Raw genomic sequence first — 21,801 nt, forward strand, 5'->3', positions numbered from 1 at the left:
CAAAAGCTTTTAAGTTTAATTAGGTCCCATTTGTTTATTTTTGCTTTTATTTCCATTACTCTGGGAGGTGGGTCATAGAGGATCCTGCTATGATTTACATCAGAGAGTGTTTTGCCTATGTTCTCCTCTAGGAGTTTTATAGTTTCTGGTCTTACAATTAGATCTTTAATGCATTATGAGTTTATTTTTGTGTATGGTGTTAGAAAGTGTTCTAGTTTCATTCTTTTACAAGTGGTTGACCAGTTTTCCCAGCACCAGTTGTTAAAGAGATTGTCTTTTCTCCATTGTATATTCTTGCCTCCTTTGTCAAAGATAAGGTGTCCATAGGTTCGTGGATTTATCTCTGGGCTTTCTATTTTGTTCCATTGATCTATATTTCTGTCTTTGTGCCAGTACCATACTGTCTTGATGACTGTAGCTTTGTAGTATAGTCTGAAGTCAGGCAGGTTGATTCCTCCAGTTCCATTCTTCTTTCTCAAGATTACTTTGGCTATTCAAGGTTTTTTGTATTTCCATACAAATTGTGAAATTATTTGTTCTAGTTCTGTGAAAAATACCGTTGGTAGCTTGATAGGGATTGCATTGAATCTACAGATTGCTTTGGGTAGTATACTCATTTTCACTATATTGATTCTTCTGATCCATGAACACGGTATATATCTCCATCTATTTGTGTCATCTTTGATTTCTTTCATCAGTGTTTTATAGTTTTCTATGTATAGGTCTTTTGTTTCTTTAGGTAGATTTATTCCTAAGTATTTTATTCTTTTTGTTGCAATGGTGAATGGAATTGCTTCCTTAATTTCTCTTTCTGTTTCCTGAATTACGTTTTTAAAGACCCTATGTATTTGCCACATGTAGTCTTATCTGAGGTATTGGGGTTAGGACTTCAGCATATGAATTTTGACAGGACACAATTCAGCCCATACAACAGGTAGTTACAGACAGGAGGGGAACAGATAAGCTTGTTTAAGAAGCAGGAATAAGAAGGAAAGGACCTTGAACAGGATTTGAAGGGATAACAGCATTTAACAGGATTAACACAAGCACAAACAGGACTAACCTTTAATACTAACAAAACAGACTGATAAGGAGTTTAGAAAAGTAGGACGAGACCAGGAGAGTGTGGCTTCATGCAAAATGGGGTTGGATTGTTTCCAGAAAAGAGTAAGCAGCCAATGCCAAAGGCTGCTCAGAGACACAGCAGAAGAGAGACGCTATGAGGTTTCTGAGCCCATGAGTTGATCGTTGAAAAGAAGTTGCAAGACTAAGGCTGAGAGAAGAGTGAAATAGTGCAGTGGCTCCAGTGGAGCATGGTGTAAGAGGATGGGTTTCAGTGCTACTGGGAAGAACCAACAATAAGGAAGAGCTGGGGGTAGAGGAGAGAGAGGAAGCGATAGGTTAGCAATGACTGAGGTGGAGGAAGAGGAAAGGATTCATAGTTCATGTACAGGACGGGCCTTAGATAAGTGTAGAGACAGAGCTTCCATTTGTCCAGGGTGCAAGGGAGAAGTGATGGGAAAAATGATTGGAAAGTAAGGAGGAGTGTTGGGAAGGCAGAGTTTTGGGGGAGAGAAGATAGTTTGAGATAAACAAAGGGTTGAAATAAGATTCCATAAAACAGCAGGCAGATGTATTTTTGTAAATATTTTTACGTTCAATCTAGTATCATTTTTGGTTTTGAAATTTCTGGAATTCATTTTCTTGAAATCAGAACACTGACATATTTTGTCAAAGAGTTTAGTTCAAAGATGAAACACAGTTTTTATACATTTTTTGTTATTGTGTCTATACATGGATGATTAAATGATATTGTTATGTTACTCTATTCCTAAAAATAGTTTGAATAAAATACATAGTGCTCTTCTTCTACGGAGGACTTGACAAGAAGTGAAACAATGTAGCCCAATATCAGCAGTTAGCAAAGTTTCAATGTGTTTAATATGCTGCCTGATCTGGCTGTTGAGCTAGTGCTCACTACTGATAAGGAGAGCAATGGAAAAATGGAAAGACAAGTTTATGTGGATATAAATGGTTCATTACTGTGTGCTGTCACATCATGGACCAATGTGATCATAGTCTTGTTCACATTTAGATAATGTGTTCTATAAGCACATTTAATAGTGCTGCCTAATTTTCTCTTCTAACTCAATTCATTCTGTAAAACTTCTGCTGCTCCTCAAAGCCTTGAACTAAGCAAGGAATCTTCATTCATTGTATTATTTGCATAATATCTCTGATTTAATATTCCTCATCTGTAAATTGCCTTTATATCCAGCAGGAAGTTATTTTTTTTTCATTTAATATATCGATAATAGTCTTAAATGTCAATAAAATTATAAAATAGAGTTGGTGATAGGAGAATTAAACTTATTTGATAGTGAAAAGCTTTTATCCAAGTTTGCATTTTATCATTTACCCACTTAGATATTGCATGAAGGACTTTTGGTTTTCAAGTTATTTAGTTTCTAAATATGCAAGATAAAAGTTAAAAAAAAACCTTTCCTTAATACATAGGCTGTATATGAAGATTAATATATTCTGATAGCTTTGGAAAGTGTAAAATAAAATAAAGACATAACAGTTTACCTTGGGATAAATATTAGGATAAAACATTAAAAATTATGTTTTGTATGCTTGCAAAACATAAAAACCTTTTTTATTGGTAACCTTTAAATACTTGAAAAGTTATAACAGAATACTTGCAAAATTTATAGCATCCATAAATAGAGTGCTTATATCCAAATGGAAATTTTATGTGTCACATGTAATTAATAATCTAAAAGCAAATGAGTTGCATGGTTCCACAAAATTTCATTAAGAACCTACCAAGAGCCAGGACCTGCAGCACTATAGTGAAAAAATACATCAATTCCTTGTCTTTTTGGAACTTAGATTTCAATGAGGAAGAGGGACAGTAGCAAAATTAAGAAATAAACATTATTTGATTTGAAGAAAAATAAGGTACAATAAGTTGCTTTGACAAAAGTGGTTTTGGGGGCTAGCGGAAGGGGTGAGGGTCCTGACCAGAATATGACCATTAGAAAGTGGGAGTCGAGGTAAGTGATGACAGCAATCAAAAGTAACTCTTAAAAGATATTTGCTATAAAAAGGAAGCAAAGGAATAGAGTGCTGGCTTTAGGGTCAAGGGACTTGTTAAGTGATAAGAGATAATATTTTCTGCTCATTAGGAATAATTTAGTGCAAGGTGGAAATGATGTATTAATTTTTAGGGCTGCCATAATGAAGTACCACAAACTGGGTGTCTGAGGACAACAAACATTTATTGTCCCACATGCAGTTCTGGAAGCTAGAAGTCTGAAAACAAGTTGTTGGTGGGGCTATACTCCCTCTGAAACCTTGAGGGGAAACTTTCCTTTCATCTTCCCAGCTTTTGGTGGTCTGCTGATAATCTTTGACATTCCTCAGCTTACTGCTGCATATCTCCACTATCAGCCTTCATTGTCCCATGATGTTCTTCTCTGTGTCTTCATATGTCCATCTTCAAGGAAGGATGCCAATCATATCAGATTGGAACACACCCATCTCCAGCTAATTCCATCTGCAATGACCTTATTTTCAAACATGGTCACATTCTGAGTTACTGAGAATCAGGAGGACTTCAACATACCTTTTTTTGAGGAACATGATACAACCTATACAAAATATACTGATTTCCTGAGAAATACTTAGTAGGAAAGGATCTTTTCAGACATTGGAAATAATGTTTCCTGTTCTTGGGAATGCTGTAGCACAGAGAGAAAAATTGATGGCGTTGTAGGAGAGAGAAGGTATAACTGTGGGAACACAGACCTTGAGTTAGCAAGAGAGGATGGGAACGATTGTAACAGTGGAGGCCGCTCTTGGAAAAAAAGGATGAAAAGTTCATTTGCCCTAACAGGAGAGAAGAGTTTAGGAATTCAGGTAAGGGTGCACTACAGATTTGATGGCAGGAAAAGAAATTTCTTTTGAGTATTTATATTTTCTCAGTGAAAAAGAAACAAATGTTTCTGACTTGAACTTCAAATCAATATAATAATCACAATTAGTATTGTTTTAGGGAATTGTAGTCCAGGTGAAAGTAGTGTGGTACTTGAAACACACACATGCTCCCAAACATATTCCTATGTCTTTATGCTAGGTACTTTACATATATCATTTACTTTAATCCTCATAACATTTGACAAAGAAATTTTCTGGCAAAAGAATTTATTTTTCTACATACCATAAAGGTTTAAAGTATTAAATATGCTCTTATAGTAGTCTTCTGCTGCTGCTGCTGCTAAGGCGCTTCAGTTGTGTCCGACTCTGTGCAACCCCACAGATGGCAGCCCACCAGGCTTCTCTGTGCCTGGGATTCTCTAGGCAAGAATACCATAATAGTCTAGAGGTTAGCTAATAGCACATTGTCAATAGGTCCTTTGAATGCTGCAATGCAATCAGTACAAAACTGAGAAGAATATTTTGAAAAGCTTTAATAGATTAAAATATAGATTTTTGAATAGATTAAAATATGAAGTATAGATTAAAGATCAATTAGTGACTATTTACCTAAACTAAGTGATCTAATTAATACCACTGTTTATTCATAATCAGTTTTGTGTTAGCAATAACAGGACAAAGAGACCTAAGACCAAACCAAACAAAATCTCTTTAACGTCATTTAAAAATTTTAGGGCACTCCATACTGCTTCTTTGTCATATATATATATATATATATATATATTTTTAAAATAATAATTAGCTATTAAGAAGAATCTAGGATGATAAAAGGAATGCCAACCCTCCCAAATAGGTAACAAATAATACAAATAAACCAAACCCATGTTAACAGCTATAAGAGTTGTAAGTAGAAATGCGCTGTGAACAAGCACACTTGCGTTACTCATAACTGACTTTACATGCTGATCAAACACTGCAGCTTCTTGACCAGAAGTCCGGTCCAGGAGGCATTGTCTTTGTTTTAGTTTCTCAAATATAAATCAATTTGTTAGTAGGTAGTAGTCTTTACCATCCTTATAAATATTTATATCAAAAGAAGATTACAAATTTAAAATGTATAATTTTTTTTAATGTTACCTTTGTTACAAATGAGTCAATATTTAAAAAACTGGCTTACTTTTCTGTATTTAACCTACCTTTGATTTATCTTCACTACTAATATTTAGGAATATAAACTGTATGTAAAGCGTTTTTGTCAGATTAAGGCAATGAGTTAATGTTCCAAATGTTCACCTGTTAGAATTAAAATGTCAGGTAGTAAAGGTTATATGAAGAAAATAACATCTGTAAGAAAATGATAGCATTTAGACAACTACATATTAATCTAGATGATAAACCAAGAATGCTGTTATCTTTGTTGTGGGCTTTCTCCAGACCTACCCCATAGACCAAATTTTCCCCAGAGAGATCATGTTTTATAGTCAGTGTGGAATAGAGAGAGTAATTGCAGATATTATTTTTGTTGATGGCACTGGGCCTTCAGTTATAAATATTGAATCCTATAGTGTCAGCAGAGTCTTAGACAAAAAAAAAAAAAAAAATGACAGTGATATAAATGTTCTCTAATAAACTTGAAAGCCAGGCATCTTTGAACCCACTCTAGAAGCAGTTTTGATTTGATCTGATCTTTGATGACCCCCTACCCCATTCTTTAGTTCTTAAATCTATGGCATAGTCAGGTGCAGGGCATGAAGATAGTAATGCTACACACATACCTTCTTTTCTAATCCCAGTCATTTTGCTAATCCTACTCTCCAGTGTTGGCCAGTACAGAGCATTAAGAACCTCTCTCAAGATAAATGAGTAGAAAGGACACTAGGGTTTATATGAGCTGCAACTTTCTGTCTGAATTCTCTGGGTGGTAAATTTACCTTTGCTCCAAGTTTGTCCTAAGAGTTTTCCAAGCCTTCTTTAAAAATTCATTTCCTAGAATCAAAAAATGTTGATGAATAAAATAGGCAGGAGCCTAATAGAAATAATTCTGAATTGAAAGACTGAAAACTTACACATAATATTGACCAAAACTTGTTTTGTATTAACTTTCAATGGATTAACTAAGGAGAAACAACTGAGAGAAGTTACTTGTTCCTATTTTGGGTATCTTAGATAATTTTCTTTTAGCTTAAGTTTTTAGTTTTATTTAGGTGCTTTAGTATTTATTTAGTAATATTTTAGATTAAAAATCTTCTAAAATAATTATTAGTCCTATGCAATATTTTAGATAAAGACTTGCAAAGTGGTAGCTACCCAGCATGTATTACACCATTTACTGTATTTTAATCATTTGTATTTTAAGGTTTTAGGCTACCTTTTATATAGGAGGGTATAATTGCACTTGGAAAGTTTCATGGAACATAAAATTCTGGCCTTGGGGGACTTTTTTTTTTCCCCTACTAGATATTGAGCTTGTTGACTTAATTCTTGTTCTTACTGTGAGTCTGTAATTAACCATAGAGGCTAGGAAAAAGCAATGTTCTGTCCTCAAATTAAAGGCAATCCCACAAGCATGAAATTGAGAGCAATAAAGTTTCACCACACTTTACCATTGGTTTTCAATGAAAAGCTGTTTGTATTCTCATTCTACTTAACGTTCTAACTTAATTTTGTTGTCATTGTTGTTTTAAAATTAATAGTAAAAAGTTCATTGTGAAATCATTTTTCAGAAGATTTAGAAAATATAAAACATTATAAAAATTTCCCATTTCAATCATCTAGAGATGATCAAGTTGATTTTGTGCATTAACTCTTTTCTTTATGAATTATTATTATTATTTAGTTTCTTACAAAAATGAATTTAATCTCATTTAAAACAATTATGACTATCAGCAACATTTTTTTCATGACATTTAAAACAATGAAAACTGTATTTAAAGAACAACTACAGTAAGAGGATGAGAGTGCAGAAATATAAAAAACCCTCAAGTTAGTTTGGAAATTACAGTTTGGAGTTGCAATTTCATTTTTAAAAATAAAACTAATGGGAAATGGCAAAGGAAATATGAACTTAATCCAGTATGTTGCTGCTGCTCAGTCAAGCCTGACTCTTTGTGACCCCATGGTGTTCCCTCTTGCCTGGAGAATCCTAGGGATGGAGGAGGCTTGTAGGCTGCCATCTATGGCGTCACACAGGGTTGGACATAACTGAAGCGACTTAGCAGCAGTAGCAGCAGCCTGCCAACTCCTGTGTCCATGGAATTTTCCAGGCAAGAATCCTGGAGTGGGTTGCCATTTCCTCCTACAGGGGATCTTCCTGACCCAGGGATTGAACCTGTGTCTCCTGTGTTGAGGGCAGATTCTTTACCACTGAGCCACTAGGAAGCCTAATTCAGCATGTGACACATCAAATTCATACCATTATAGAACATTTCCTTCTACCCTTCTTTCTTTTTACTTCTCTCAAGTTCGGAAATGACAGATAATAAAAAAAAAATTAAAGAAAATTCATCTGAATGCTGTATTTTCCTGGAATTAACTCCATTATAGCAATTCTTTCTTTCTTTTTTTTTTTTTTTAGATGAAAGAAACCTAGGCAATCATCCTGGGACTTTGGAATAAAGCACTTACTTATTCTTGCTTGTATCAACTGTAGAAAGACTTGTAGTGTTTTTGTCTGGGTAAATATTTAAGCTTCTTTTAAGGTGAATTTTTTTCATATCTAATTTAGTTCCCAAACTGCAGTAGAAAGTACATTTTTCACTTGTAAGAAAGTACAAACATGTTTTGGGTAACTTGGATTAAGAAGTAGGCTGGGTGCCTAGAAGATACCCAAGGTCTATTAGTTGTCCATAGACTTTAAGAAATACACATGTACCAGACGAGGCATTTCTAGAACTTGTGCATGGAACATAAAAAAACATGGGCATTAGTAAATCCATCATTTTCTCAGTGGCACCAGACTTCATGCCTGAGGAATATTTCTTCTTTCATAAATATTGATGTTATGGCAGACGTTACAGAAAAACTCGAACATTTTGGTCAACCCAATTCAAGTTGAACAGTTCTCTACAATTCTTAGGGTATTAGAATATGTTGTTTTCAAATCAGTATCTTTACTTGTAACATCTATCTTGCTTTTACTTCATATTTGTGTACATTTTTATTTCAAGTACTTTTATGTACTTTAAGACTTTCCCATAAGAATGGATCATATTAAGTATAAAGCCACAGATACCAAAGCTTGATTTTTCACTGGGTGCCAAGAGTAATTTTCCTCCTTCTGAAACTTACCAAATGAAGGCATCTGAATAAGATATCAAACTGAAAAAATTAAAGTTTCTATGATTAAATGACATATTCCATCCAAGTTTTTTTTCTTTTTTTTAAAGTGTTTTTCAAAATGGGCTCTCTGGACCATGTCCTACAGACAAGTAATTTTCCAGTCTACAGAGGATGAGCTACTTGGCCTGTTTGATATTGCTACATGTGTCAGACAAACAAGTAGTTGTCACAGCATTGTACACTGTGCTCAAAATGACGTCTCAGTCTGGTTTGGCTGGTTTGAAATTTTAGTTTTTCTTGGCTTTGTTGATTATAAAGTGCTTTAATGTTTATCTCGGTGAACTATCAAAACACTTCAGTGAAGTACCAGAAGAACTAAGGGACTTAAGCTACCCAGATGACAAAGTTGTTCACGTGGTTTCAATTAAAATGAGAACTCAAGTTTCCTGATTCTTATTTCATTGTTCATTCCTCAGTACTGAGCTGCCAAGAGACCTTGGGAGAGTTAGCTTACGGTGTACCCCTAAGAGATGATACAACTCTGATAGGACAGAGTAAAGAGACAAATTAGGTGACTAAACGGTTAATTCCACTGGTGGGGGAGGGGGGCTTCCCAGATGGCGCTAGTGGTGAAGAATCTGCTTGCCAATGCAGGAGGTATAAGAGAGGCAGTTTCCATCCCTGGGTCCGGAAGATCCCCTTGATGAGAGCATGGCAACCCATTCCAGCATTCTTGCCTGGAAAATCCCATGGACAGAGGAGCCTGGTGGGCTATGGTTCCTAGGGTCTCAAATAGTAAGATACAACTGAAGTGACTTAGCATGCCAACTAGGGGATTGTAAGTAGGAAAAACACAGGAGACCCCTGTAAGTTAATGATTACTTAAGAGAACAGGTTTACTTAACCACAAAACCAAGCAGGCTGGCTTAGCAACAAAAACTTGCAACAGAAGCATGAGACATGCCCCTAAACCATAAAACAACGGTGGCATGAGACCCACATACTGCCCAGTGAGCTCAGTAAGTTCATGATCCCAGGTCATGTTTCTGCACACATAAAAAACAAAAAACAATGATTTGTAGATCTAGCTTGACCTTATAAGGACATGAAAACCCCCCTTTTCAAGTTGGAGGAGGAACTGATAATGGAGACATGATATCTATTCAAGAAAGACAAAGAAGGTCTTCTCCCCCTTCCCACTTTTCCTTTGATTATTGGCAAACCACTCCAGTGTTCTTGCCTGGAGAATCCACATGGACAGAGGAGCCTGGTGGGCTACAATCCATGGGGTCGCAAAGAGTCAGACATGACTGAGCGACTAAGCACAGCAAATAAAACTGTAGCCCAGTAAGTTCCTGGGGCACGGCAAACCTCACAAGTGTCCTATTCTAACATGTCACTTCTTATCTATCACTTCGCCTCTCATTGAATTCTTTTCTGCACTGAGACATAAAGGACTATAGTACTGGAGCTCTTCAGTTCAGTTCAGCCGCTCAGTCGTGTCCGACTCTTTGCGACCCCATGAATCGCAGCACGCCAGGCCTCCCTGTCCATCACCAACTCCTGGAGTTTACTCAAACTCATGTCCATCGAGTCGGTGATGCCATCCAGCCATCTCATCCTCTGTCGCCCCCTTCTCCTCCTGCCCCCAAGCCCTCCCAGCATCAGGGTCTTTTCCAATGAGTCAACTCTTCGCATGAGGTGGCCAAAGTATTGGAGTTTCAGCTTCAACATCAGTCCTTCCAATGAACACCCAGGACTTATCTCCTTCAGGATGGACTGGTTGGATCTCCTTGCAGTCCAAGGGACTCTCAAGAGTCTTCTCCAACACCACAGTTCAAAAGCATCCATTTTTCGGCGCTCAGCTTTCTTCACTCTTCAGAGCCCCCTAAATGACACCAGATGGTTTCACCTCTTTCGAACAAGAATCACAGATGAATGTTTCCTATAGTGAGAGTCCTTCTGCAGCAAGAATGTGGTCTGAATGAGCCTTGGGGAAAAGGCTAGAAGTGAAACTGGTCAACAGGATTCTTAGGTAGATTTAAGCTCCTCATAGTGCACACACTGGGCTTCCAGGTGGTGCTGGTGGGAAAGAACCTGCCTGCCAATGTAGGAGACAAAAAGACATGGGTTCAGTCCCCAGGTCGGAAAGATCCTCTGGAGAAGGGAATGGCAGCCCACTCCAGTATTCTTGCCTGGAGAATCCCATGGACAGACGAGCCTGGCGGGCTACAGTCCACAGGATTGCAACGAGTCGGGCATGACTGAAGCAGCTTAGCACAGGGCCCACACACACTGGAGGGAGAACACGAGCTGCATTTCCTTTTTTACTTCCAATAGTCTCGTCTGAACTCTTCTTAAGTTAAACATGCTTTGTGAACCAGGTAAGCCAGTGATACCATGGGCATACAAAATTTTGCAAACAATGCCTGGGTCAGCTATCACTTTTTAATTCTTAATCTTTGGTATTTTAAATTGAACAGAGATATTTATTTACTTATTTATTTATTTTGGTTTTTCTTTTTTTTTTTTTTCCATTTTTAAAAAATTGGTTGGAGGCTAATTACTTTACAATATTGTTGTGGTTTTTGCCATACATTGACATGAATCAGCCATGGATTTACATGTGTTCCCCATCCTGATCCCCCCTCCCGCCTCCCTCCCCACCCCATCCCTCTGGGTCTTCCCAGTGCACCAGTCCTGAGCACTTGTCTCCTGCATCCAACCTGGCCTGGTGATCTGTTTCACCCTTGATAGTATACCTGTTTCAATGCTGTTCTCTCTGAACATCCCACCCTCACCTTCTCCCAGAGTCTAAAAGTCTGTTCTGTACATCTGTGTCTCTTTTTCTGTTTTGCATATAGGGTTATCGTTACCATCTTTTTAAATTTCATATATATGCGTTAGTATACTGTATTGGTCTTTATCTTTCTGGCTTACTTCACTCTGTATAATGGGCTCCAGTTTCATCCATCTCATTAGAACTGATTCAAATGAATTCTTTTTAATGGCTGAGAAATATTCCATAGTGTATATGTACCACAGCTTCTTTATCCATTCGTCTGCTGATGGGCATCTAGGTTGCTTCCATATCCTGGCTATTATAAACAGTGCCGCGATGAACATTGGGGTACACGTGTCTCTTTCAAATCTTTAAAACTCCTAGAGGAGAACATAGGCAAAACACTCTCTGATGTAAATCACAGCAAGATCCTCTATGACCCACCTCCCAGAATATTGGAAATAAAAGCAAAAATAAACAAATGGGACCTAATGAAACTTAAAAGCTTTTGCACAACAAAGGAAACTATAAGCAAGGTGAAAAGACAGCCTTCAGAATGGGAAAAAATAATAGCAAATGAAGCAACAGACAAAGGATTAATCTCAAAAATATACAAGCAACTCCTGTAGCTCAATTCCAGAAAAATAAATGACCCAATCAAAAAATGGGCCAAAGATTTAAACAGATATTTCTCCAAAGAAGACATACAGATGGCTAACAAACACATGAAAAGATGCTCAACATCACTCATTATCTGAGAAATGCAAATCAAAACCTCAATGAGGTACCACTACACGCCAGTCAGAATGGCTGCTATCCAAAAGTCTACAAGCAATAAATGCTGGAGAGGGTGTGGAGAAAAGGGAACCCTCTCACACTGTTGGTGGGAATGCAAACTAGTACAGCCACTATGGAGAACAGTGTGGAGATTCCTTAAAAAACTGAAAATAGAACTGCCATATGACCCAGCGATCCCACTCCTGGGCATACACACCGAGGAAACCAGATCTGAACAGAGATATTTAATGTGAGTGGAAAACAGAATATCTGAAGGAAGGGAGGGCAAGGGAAGAGGACGGGAGTCCAGGTATTAAGAGATTGGGAACTCAGAAGAGAAAAGAATTCCTTGTCAAAGTTTCATTCCAAAAATTTGCCTGAGGTTAGACTTTGTACTAAGATCTTATTTTGAAAACAAAATTCATAACTGTTTTCACATGATCCTACTTTCTACAGCTCCATTTCACTCCAGCATTGGGCCCCTGACCCTCAAGTGTTGGGAGAATTGAGATATGGGAAGCCCTGGTTCCAAGAAGAATTACTCGTGCCTGATGTTCAGCTGACTTTACTACCCATCAAAGACCCAGTTGGATGCCTTTCAGGGCTGTTGTTACAAACCCATGCTATTTTTGTTAGCTTTCTGTGATAACGAAGCATGCCAACCCCACAGCAGGGCATCTCTGCATCTGCCGCTCAGGACTCTCCTCCCTGGGCTCACAGAGGCATCTTGGTTCTAACTCCCCGAGTCCCTACACTGGAGGCTGCCTTAAGTTCTACCACCATCTACATGTTGACGATTTTTATTCTTTTAATTATAAGAGTGAAACACAACTTTTGAAAAATTCAAACTCTATAGAAGTGTATAGAGAAAAAGATAAACAGTGTGTATTAACACATGCATATGGAATCTAGAAAAATGGTACAGATGAATCTATCTATGGGGCAAGACTAGAGACGCAGACATAGAAAAATGGATGGGTGGATGTGGGCAGGGACAGGGGAAGGAATGAATTGGGATACTGGGCTTGACATATGTACACTGCCATGAGTAAAACAGAGAGCTGGTAGTAAACTGTTGTATGGTGCAAGGAGTTCAGCTTGGTGCTCTGTGGTTACCTGAATTGGCAGGGGGCGGGGGGGATAAAGGGGAGGGAGGTCCCAAAAGGAAGGTATATATGTGTACACAGAGCAGATTCACTTTTTATACAGCAGAAACCAACACAACATTGTAAGGCAATTTAAATTCAATAAAAAAGAAACAAAAACTAAGACAAACCCAATAATACTGCAAAAAAGAAAAGAAAAAAAAAAAGATACATTTCTTTCATTCTTCCCCCCAGAGGAAGGTGTTATTCTTCCTTCAGAATCCCCTGTTTCTCAAACCTACTCTTTAAGAGGAAGACGTTGTAAACAGCTTGGTGCATAAACCCGCAGATGTTTGATGTTTTAAATGCAAACACACACACCCACACATATAAACATACGCACTGTTGTTCATATTGTTTTACAGCGCCTTCTGCTCTTCATTTTTTTCACTAATTTACTCAGCATCTTTCTGTGAGTGTGCATATACATTTTCCAAAAATTCTAGGAATAGCTTCAAAAAATTGTACAGAATTATAAAGCACACAAACCACGATGAGGCCATGGTAAATACACTGAGCTGAATTGGGAGCAAAAGGCCCAGGGATATTGGTCCATTAGAAGGAAGCAGAGCGAGGAAGAACATAGGCTGATATAATTTCCAGTTGCATTTGCTCATTCAAATTAAAGTCACGTGTGTAATGCTATCCAAACATTGACTGGTGTTTACTTTTGGTGGTAAAATGAAAAGAGGCAGGCTTAGGCCTGATTGTTATAATACTTAACCATGTCCCTCAACTCTCCTGAGGTTTTCTTTCTCCACTCAAAAATGACTAGATTAGAGTCAACGATATCTATAATTCTTTCCATTTCTGGTTAGCACTTTACTTCCCTTGGGGGAATAAAAAACCTTAAGAATTTAGTTAGGTATAATGTAGTCTTTGTTCCAAGGTTCACGGTTGTTTTTGTCCATTTCCCAATAGCAGTTCACTAGGCTGGTTACACAGGTCAGATTACCTTACCATTTTAAAAAGCTTATAATAATACCAACATTCTGTTTTACAGTATATAAAGAGTTTTCACACACCTTATCATATCTGATTTTCACCTTCAGTGATGTAGATTGAGCAGATATTAATTCCCACTTTATAGACTAAGAGTTAAGTTCAGAGAAAACTTGCAGAAATCTGACTACTACCTACATTTCCTGTGGCATTGATGGTTGAATAGTCATGTACAATCTGGACAGAGTCATTATCTTGCTCCCATTTGAGAATTTTATGTGTGGCATGTTTGTAATAATAAGGAATGAGTAATATTTGATAGTCATAATACAGGAAATAGAAGGTTTAAATTCACCGAGGAGAACTCTTACCACAGATGACCATGAGGAATCTCTTGGAGCATCACTAAAGACATCTTTGACCCCCGGGAACTTTGAGTTCCTACTCTAGACTCCTCAGGTCCAAAGGCCCTCTTTCAGTTCCCCCTGCTCTTCAGGTTTCTTGGAGCCTTTTACTTTGCATTTCTTTGTCCTGGAATGTGCTTCCACTCCCTGTCTTTGTGTCAAACCTCTACTGATCTTTCAAGCTCAAGTGTTCCCTGCTCTGTGAATTATTTGCTCAGTATCTTCTACAGACATAAGTCCTCCAATCTCTCTCCTCTGCAACCTTTAACATCTCCATAACACTAACCATCTCCCTTCTGTCTCACCTTAACTACAGGTTTTTTAAAGGTAAAACAAAATGCATGTTTTCACTTTTCTTTTCCCAGATATTCAGGGCTGTGATGCAGAGGCTAAAAACATATATTGAATGAATTTGTTAATTTTATGGAATTTACCAAGTTGGGATTTTATCAAATTTTACTATTAATTTCTGTGTAATTTGTTGCAAGAATGTTTTCCTTTCCTTATTCATACTTACTATTTTATTATTATTATTTTTAACAATTTGATACAATTACAAGCTTAAAGAAAAGTTGCAAGCACAGTACAGAGATTCCTCTCCTCCACCCATCCATTTGAGTGTGTGTTGCTGCTCCCATGTTCCATTCTTTTGGAATACTTTGCATGTATTTCCCACATTTTTGGACCATTTTCTTGTTTTCAGGCATAGCAAAAGATTCTAGGTTTATCTTGGTTTTGGCCTGCTCAGTCCTGGAACCAACTCCTTTATCTAAGGAGCTCTGATTCCTACTGGTGGGCATAGTTTTCAGAAGCCAAGTTCAGGGCCTTGGGTCTGCTTATCGTTATTAGGGCATCACCACTTCCAGCCCCTCCTGATGGACAGAGCCAGGGATTATTTACAACAATATCTGTTTTGATTTGTTTACATACTGAAAACCACAAATTAACGCTGACATCTCCAACACCTCATCATGGGCTCATCCTAGTTTTCTCCATCTTGATGTTTGCAAGTCCCTTCTCTGATAGTGACAAAACTGGTTGTTATTATCTTTAATATATTTATTAAATGGATTTCTTTATACATAACTAATCTATTTCTGATGCCATCTCTTTCCCTCCTGATTCCCTCCTTCTTGGATTCTCCTTGTATTCTCCTTCTACAATTCTGAAATTCCAAATTTCAATATGGGAGGTGGGTTTCCACATGTATCCAGTTCAATCTCAGAGACCACTGTGTCCTCCAGTTCAACTCGATGCTAACACTATCTACCGAGAGAGAGGGTCAGAGCCCACAGCTTAAGGCTCAGTCTTACAAGACAGTCACCCCACCCATATCAGTCACAAAGTTCAGGTCGCCACCTGTACTTCTGATAAACTGGTTATAGATCAGAGGTTCCAATGATTCACAAAACTCAAGAGAACATTTTGCCTACTCCATCCCCAGTTTCTGGAGAAGGAAATGGTAACCCACTCCAGTATTCTTGCCTGGAAAATTCCATGGACAGAGGAGGCTGGCAGGCTACAGCCCATGGGGTTGCAAAGGGTCAGCCAACAACTGACACTTAACACATCCCCCATTTATTACAAAAAGTAACTCAGGAACAGCCTGATGGAAGAGGTGCGTGGGATAAGGCCTGTGGAAAGTGGGTGGAGCTTCTTCCCTCTCTGAATGCACCAGTCTCCGAGAATCTCCTTGTGTTTAACAACCTGCAGTCTCTCCCAATCCAATCCTTTAGATTTTTCCAAGGCTCCATTACATAGGCATGATTGATTTAACCATTTACTATTAGTGACAGATTCAACCTCTAGCTGCTCTCCTCTCCCAAGAAGTTAAGTGGGTGAAATGAAAGTTCAGACCCTCTCATCACGTGGCTGGTTTTCCTCATCCTTAGGTGGGGTCCAAAAGTCACCTTTTTAACACTTGCATCACTTAGGAAATTCCAAGGGTTTTAAGAGCTTGGTGTCAGAAACAAATGAAGACAAATATATTTTTCTTATTATACATCATGTCAAGCCTGTATATTGTCACCATGCTTATTTAACTTATATGCAGAGTACATCATGTGAAGTGCCAGGCTGGAAGAAGCACAAGCTGGAATCTAGATTGCAGGGAGAAAAATTAATAACCTCAGATAGATATGCAGATTGCACCACCCTTATGGCAGAAAGCAAAGAGGAACTAAAGAGCCTCTTGATGAAAGTGAAAGAGGAGAGTGAAAAAGCTGGCTTAAAACTCAACATTCAAAAATCTAAGATCATGGCATCCAGTCCCATCACTTCATGGCAAATAGGTGGGGAAACAATGGAAACAGTGGTAGACTTTCTTATCTTGGGCTCCAAAATCACTGCAGATGGTGACTGCAGCCATGAAATTAAAAGACGCTTGCTCCTTGGAAGAAAAGCTATAACCAACTCAGACAGCATATTAAAAAACAGACATTACTTTACCAACAAACATCTGTCTAGTCAAAGCTATGGCTTTTCCAGTAGTCATGTATGGATATGAGAGTTGGACCATAAAGAAAGCTGAGCACTGAAGAATTGATGCTTTTGAACTGTGGTGCTGGAGAAGACTCTTGTGAGTCCCTTGGACTGCAAAGAGATCAAACCATTCCATCCTAAAGGAAATCAGTCCTGAATATTCAATGAAGGACTGATGCTGAAGCTGAAGCTCCAACACTTTGGCCACATGATGTGAAGAACTGACTCATTGGAAAAGACCCTGATGCTGGGAAAGATTGAAGGCAGGAGGAGAAGGGGATGACAGAGGATGAGATGGTTGGATGGCATCACCAACTCGATGGACATGAGTTTGGGCAGGCTCCGGGAGTTGGTGATGGACAGGGAGCCTGGTGTACTGCAGTCCATGGTGTCTTAAAGAGTCACACATGGCTGAGTGAGTGGACTGATTATAAATCACACGATCACATCTCCCACGTCAGGCTGCCCTCCTCACCACACAGACCCTGGTACTTTGTGCTGCTGCTTGGCAGGGTCTCCCTCCCCACCCTCGTCCACCTCAGACATTCTGTGCAGGAGTGCCCTCCTCACCCACCCGGCCTCTGACTCCACACTTGACGGCTTCTCTCTCTCAGACTCCGACCAAGGGTGCCCTGTAACCCTGGCTCTGATCTTGATACCTCACACCATGCCCCTGTTTTTTGTCGAAGCCCTCCTTTCCAGCTTGGGCTCTGATGAATCACACTGGAAAGGAGGCTTTACTCATCATACCTGGGTGCTGACATACTGTGTGGGGGTGCTTGAATATGCCCTTACCACCTTAGGGAGGCATCCTCTGATCTCTAGCTTCCTCCCCCAATCTTGACACCTTGTCACCCTACTTGGGCTCTAACTGCACATGCTGAATTTCCCTCCCACTTGGATACCCTTCTTCCCTTGTTTGAGTTCCAACACTCTTCTTTGGGCCACTGTGACTGCCCTCCATACAGATATTATTTATTATGCTATGCTCCTGAGGATGACTTCTTTAGGACTGGGAGGGAGAAGAAGAGAAAGTGAAAATGAAGTTGCTCAGTCGTGTCCGACTCTTTGCGACCCTGTGGACTGTAGCCTACTATGCCCCTCCGTCCATGGGATTTCCCAGGCAAAAGTACTGGAGTGGGTTGCCATTTCCTTCTCCAGAAGAAGAGAAAGGAGGTGAAAAAAAGGAAAAGGACATACCATTTCCCAGGTTTGCTCATTAGTCCTTCTAGAGGGAAATTAATGCATGGAAAAGTTCAAAAGTGGTCAATATGCTTCTTCTGCAATAGTAACAAAAGATTTGGACTAAGAAAAATTTGAAGTGATTAGAAAAATAAGATTTGAAGTTAAATGCCCTTTTCATTGGAGAATTGAACTTTTATTTCTCTTCTAGGTGTATCATGCCCCTCTCCTGCCCCCCATCCGCCCCAATAAATGACTTCTAAATTAGACATTTAGACATGAAAAAACTGGAATGAATATTTGTGCTTCTAGCCCAATTTTATTGTTTCATAGATGTGGGAACTGAGTCCTGGTGAGGTCAAATGGGGCTTCCTTGGTGGCTCAGATGGTAAAGAATCTGCCTATAATGCCAGAGACTTGGGTTTGATCCCTGGGTCAGGAAGATCCTCTGGAGGAGGAAATGGCAACCCACTCCAATATTTTTGCCTGGAGAATCCCATGGACAGAGGAGTGTCAAATGACTCTCCCAGGTTTCCCAGGTGACAAAGAAAGAGAAAGAACAATTTTCTACATCCTGGCCAGTGTTCTTGGCACTCTCTCTTCATTATTATCATTTAAAATTATTTGGCCTCTAAGGCACATGTCTGAGAAAAATTAATTTTTATATTATACCTTATATTTTATTTTATACCTTATATTTTAAATTGGAAGTCCTTTTCTTCAATAATGATATTGTTGGTATAATGCTATATTTTAGGCCATAAAACATTAAGTAAGTAGTATTTTGGTGACTGTATTTCATTAGATCTAGAAATTAGCCTCACCAATTTGGTTGTTAGTAACATTTTTTGAATACTCTCTTTTATAGCATGCTTACATCATGTTAACTGTTTTTTTGATGAAGATGCCAAGTAGGTTGATTACTTTGCTATTTATCATGTGAGATTGATGGTTTGGCAAACTGTATATTCAGTTCAGTTGAGTTGCTCAGTCGTGTCCGACTCTTTGCGACCCCATGGACCACAGCACACCAGGCCTCCCTGTCCATCACCAACTCCCAGAGTTTACTCAAACTCATGTCCATTGAGTCAGTGATGCCATCCACCATCTCATCCTCTGTTGTCCCCATCTCCTACCGGCCTCAATCTTTCCCAGCACCAGGGTCTTTTCCAATGAGTCAGTTCTTCACATCAGGTGCCCAGAGTATTGGAGTTTCAGCTTCAATGTCAGTCCTTCCAATGTATATTCAGGTCTGATTTCCTTTAGGATGGACTGGTTGGATCTCCTTGCAGTCCAAGGGACTCCCAAGAGTCTTCTCCAACACCACAGTTCAAAAGCATCAGTTCTTCATCACTCAGCTTTCTTCACAGTCCAACTCTCACATCCATACATGACCACTGGAAAAACCATAGCCTTGACTAGACAGACCTTTGTTGGCAAAGTAATGTCTCTGCCTTTTAATATGCTGTCTAGGTTGGTTATAACTTTTCTTCCAAGGAACAAGCATCTTTTAATTTCATGGCTGCAGTCACCATCTGCAGTGATTTTGGAGCCCCCCAAAATAGTCAACCACTGTTTCCCCATTTATTTGCCATGAAATGATGGGACTGCATGCCATGATCTTCCTTTTCTAAGTGTTGAGCTTTAAGCCAGCTTTTTCACTCTCCTCTTTCACTTTCATCAAGAGGCTTTTTAGTTCCTCTTTGCTTTCTGCCATAAGGTGGTGTCATCTGCATATCTGGGGTTATTGATATTTCTCCCGGCAATCTTGATTCCAGCTTGTGCTTCATCCAGTCCATCCAGGCAAAATGTATATATATATGTATGTGTGTATATATATATCGAGAGAGAGAGAGAGAGAGAGAGAGAGAGAGCCAAATAACTGATGAATAAAATTTTAAAAATCCACAATATAAAATTTGTATTACTTGAAACCCATTCACATTGTGGAAAGTTCAACATCTTATCAACATTGCAGTTCAAGTGGGAATGAAGAACTTGCTGGGTTTAGATGAATCATTTAGAACATTCATTGATTTCCAAGAATCACCATGAGTTATTGGGGTCAAAAGGAAAAATAGGCAACAAACTATATGTAAGGATCCAAGAAAAATCTTGAAGTGTCCTCATCAGTTGTGTAATTTAAGAACTGAAGTGTGATATGAACGTACTTCAGGCCCTTGGTGAAATATTTGCCCTTTGGCACCAATGCTCTGTAAATTAGTAACAACAAACACACAGATTTCATAATTGGAAGGGACACACCATAAAGATCACTTTGTTGATCTTCCTCCAAGGCAGGAATCCTACTACATACCCATGAGTTTGAATTACCTTCAATCATGGGGAAATCACTGCCTCCCAAAGCAGTTGTGCCTTATTTTCTGCAGAAATCTTCCTCTTGGTAACTTTGTCCTCTTACTGCTGCCTTCCGTGCTCTGTGGTTAGAACACTAGCAAAGCTTCGTGGCTTCCCTGGCGGCTCAGTGGTAAAGAACATGCCTGCAAAGCAGGAGATGCAGTTCCGATCCCTGGGGAAGATCCCCTGGAACAGGAAATGGCAACCCACTCCAGTACTCTTGCCTGGGAAGCCCAGGGATAGAGGAGCCTCGTGGGCTACAGTTCATGTGGTCACAAAAGAGTTGGACAGAACTTTAGCGACTAAACAACAAAACTTTCTCCATAGGGACAGTCCTGCAGATATGTCCCCCTAGATCCTCATCCTTCTGGAATTTTCTCTCCGTGTCTCTTTCTTCCACCATCTAAGTTCCTCGTGGGAAATGAGATTGCTTGCCCCTTGTCTGGATTTAGTGCCTCTCGTAAAATGTGCTCTTGTAGGAAGCCGTGCCCTCCCCGGTGAAATACAAGAACAGCGCTCTGAATTCCTCTTACCGTCCTTCTGTCCCAGTGAATCGTGGTTTCACTTTATTTCTGGACAGTGGTAGCTACCAGACACAACCTTTGCCCTCAAACACCGCGTTCACTTTGCACAAACTTGTTGACCTTACACCTAAGTCGGCTTTTCTTGAACTCTCATCTGAACAAACAAACAATTCACTCTGATCTGCGGATATCCCGTGCGGCGTCAGGAAGGGCCGGGTAGAGCAGTGCCGGCTCTGAGCTCGCCACCACCGCTCCAGATTGGGTTTCCTTTTTCTCTTGGCTTTAAGAAAGACAAAAAAGCAATTCCTGCTAAATCTCTTAGACAATGCTGAGGGTTCCAGGCTCCATTGCAGGAAGCTGGTTTCCACAAGGTAACAAAGAGACCGCCAAGGTCAGAAAGGAGGCGAGAGAGATCGACCGGAAAGTGGCCTTCAGGTAACTCCCCGAGGGTGAGGGTGGGAGCCGGCGCCGCTGGGGGTAGGGGTGCGCCGCGCCCGCCGAGAGGCGAGGGCTGCGGCTGTGCGCCCCGGCGTGGACGCGCGCGGGAGTCCAGGCCGGCGAGTGGCACCACGTGCTGCGGGGAGGCGGGGACAGGGCCCTCCTCCTCCGGTTATTTGTAAAGAGCGCGGGGCCGGAGCTCAGAGTTTTCACTGCGGACTCGCCAGGGATAGTGTTGAGAGAGGGGGAGGGAGGGGAGGAAAGAAGGAAGGAGAGAGGGGACTGACTTACGTGGACAAAAACAGACGCAGAAATACACAGGCGAGGTGAGAGGTTAGCAGGTCAGCTCACCTACTTCTCTGCTTGCCAAGGAAGATCTGGGAGAGGGAGGGTCCCGTTTAGACGGTCAAACCCCAGGACCCCGAAGGGGCCATTTCCTGCAGCTGCCTGGGGACTGCACGCCTCACCCCTTCTAAGTTTGCTGATGGAATTAATCAGAGAGAAAGGAAGGGGAGGTGGGGTTCTGTAGCCAGTGTAGTTTTCGTCCT

The 21,801-nt window shown here is 39.8% G+C and overlaps 1 protein-coding gene across 3 annotated transcripts in view; it reads left to right on the top strand.

The window, feature by feature from the left end:
- The first annotated feature begins 20,987 nt into the window (after positions 1-20,987).
- The window catches only part of SLC39A8 (solute carrier family 39 member 8), a 78,866-nt gene continuing 78,052 nt past the window's right edge, over positions 20,988-21,801 (top strand). Inside the window, exon 1 of one of the 3 annotated variants that reach the window (XM_043871382.1) lies at positions 20,988-21,250. The gene's annotated coding sequence lies outside the window, so the exon portion shown is untranslated. Of the gene's footprint in view, positions 21,251-21,427; positions 21,595-21,801 lie in introns of those variants that run through there. The other 2 variants (XM_043871380.1, XM_043871381.1) reach the window with 2 other exon arrangements.

Source organism: Cervus elaphus, chromosome 17 (genome assembly GCF_910594005.1).
Source record: "Cervus elaphus chromosome 17, mCerEla1.1, whole genome shotgun sequence".
NCBI classification, from domain to species: domain Eukaryota; kingdom Metazoa; phylum Chordata; class Mammalia; order Artiodactyla; family Cervidae; genus Cervus; species Cervus elaphus.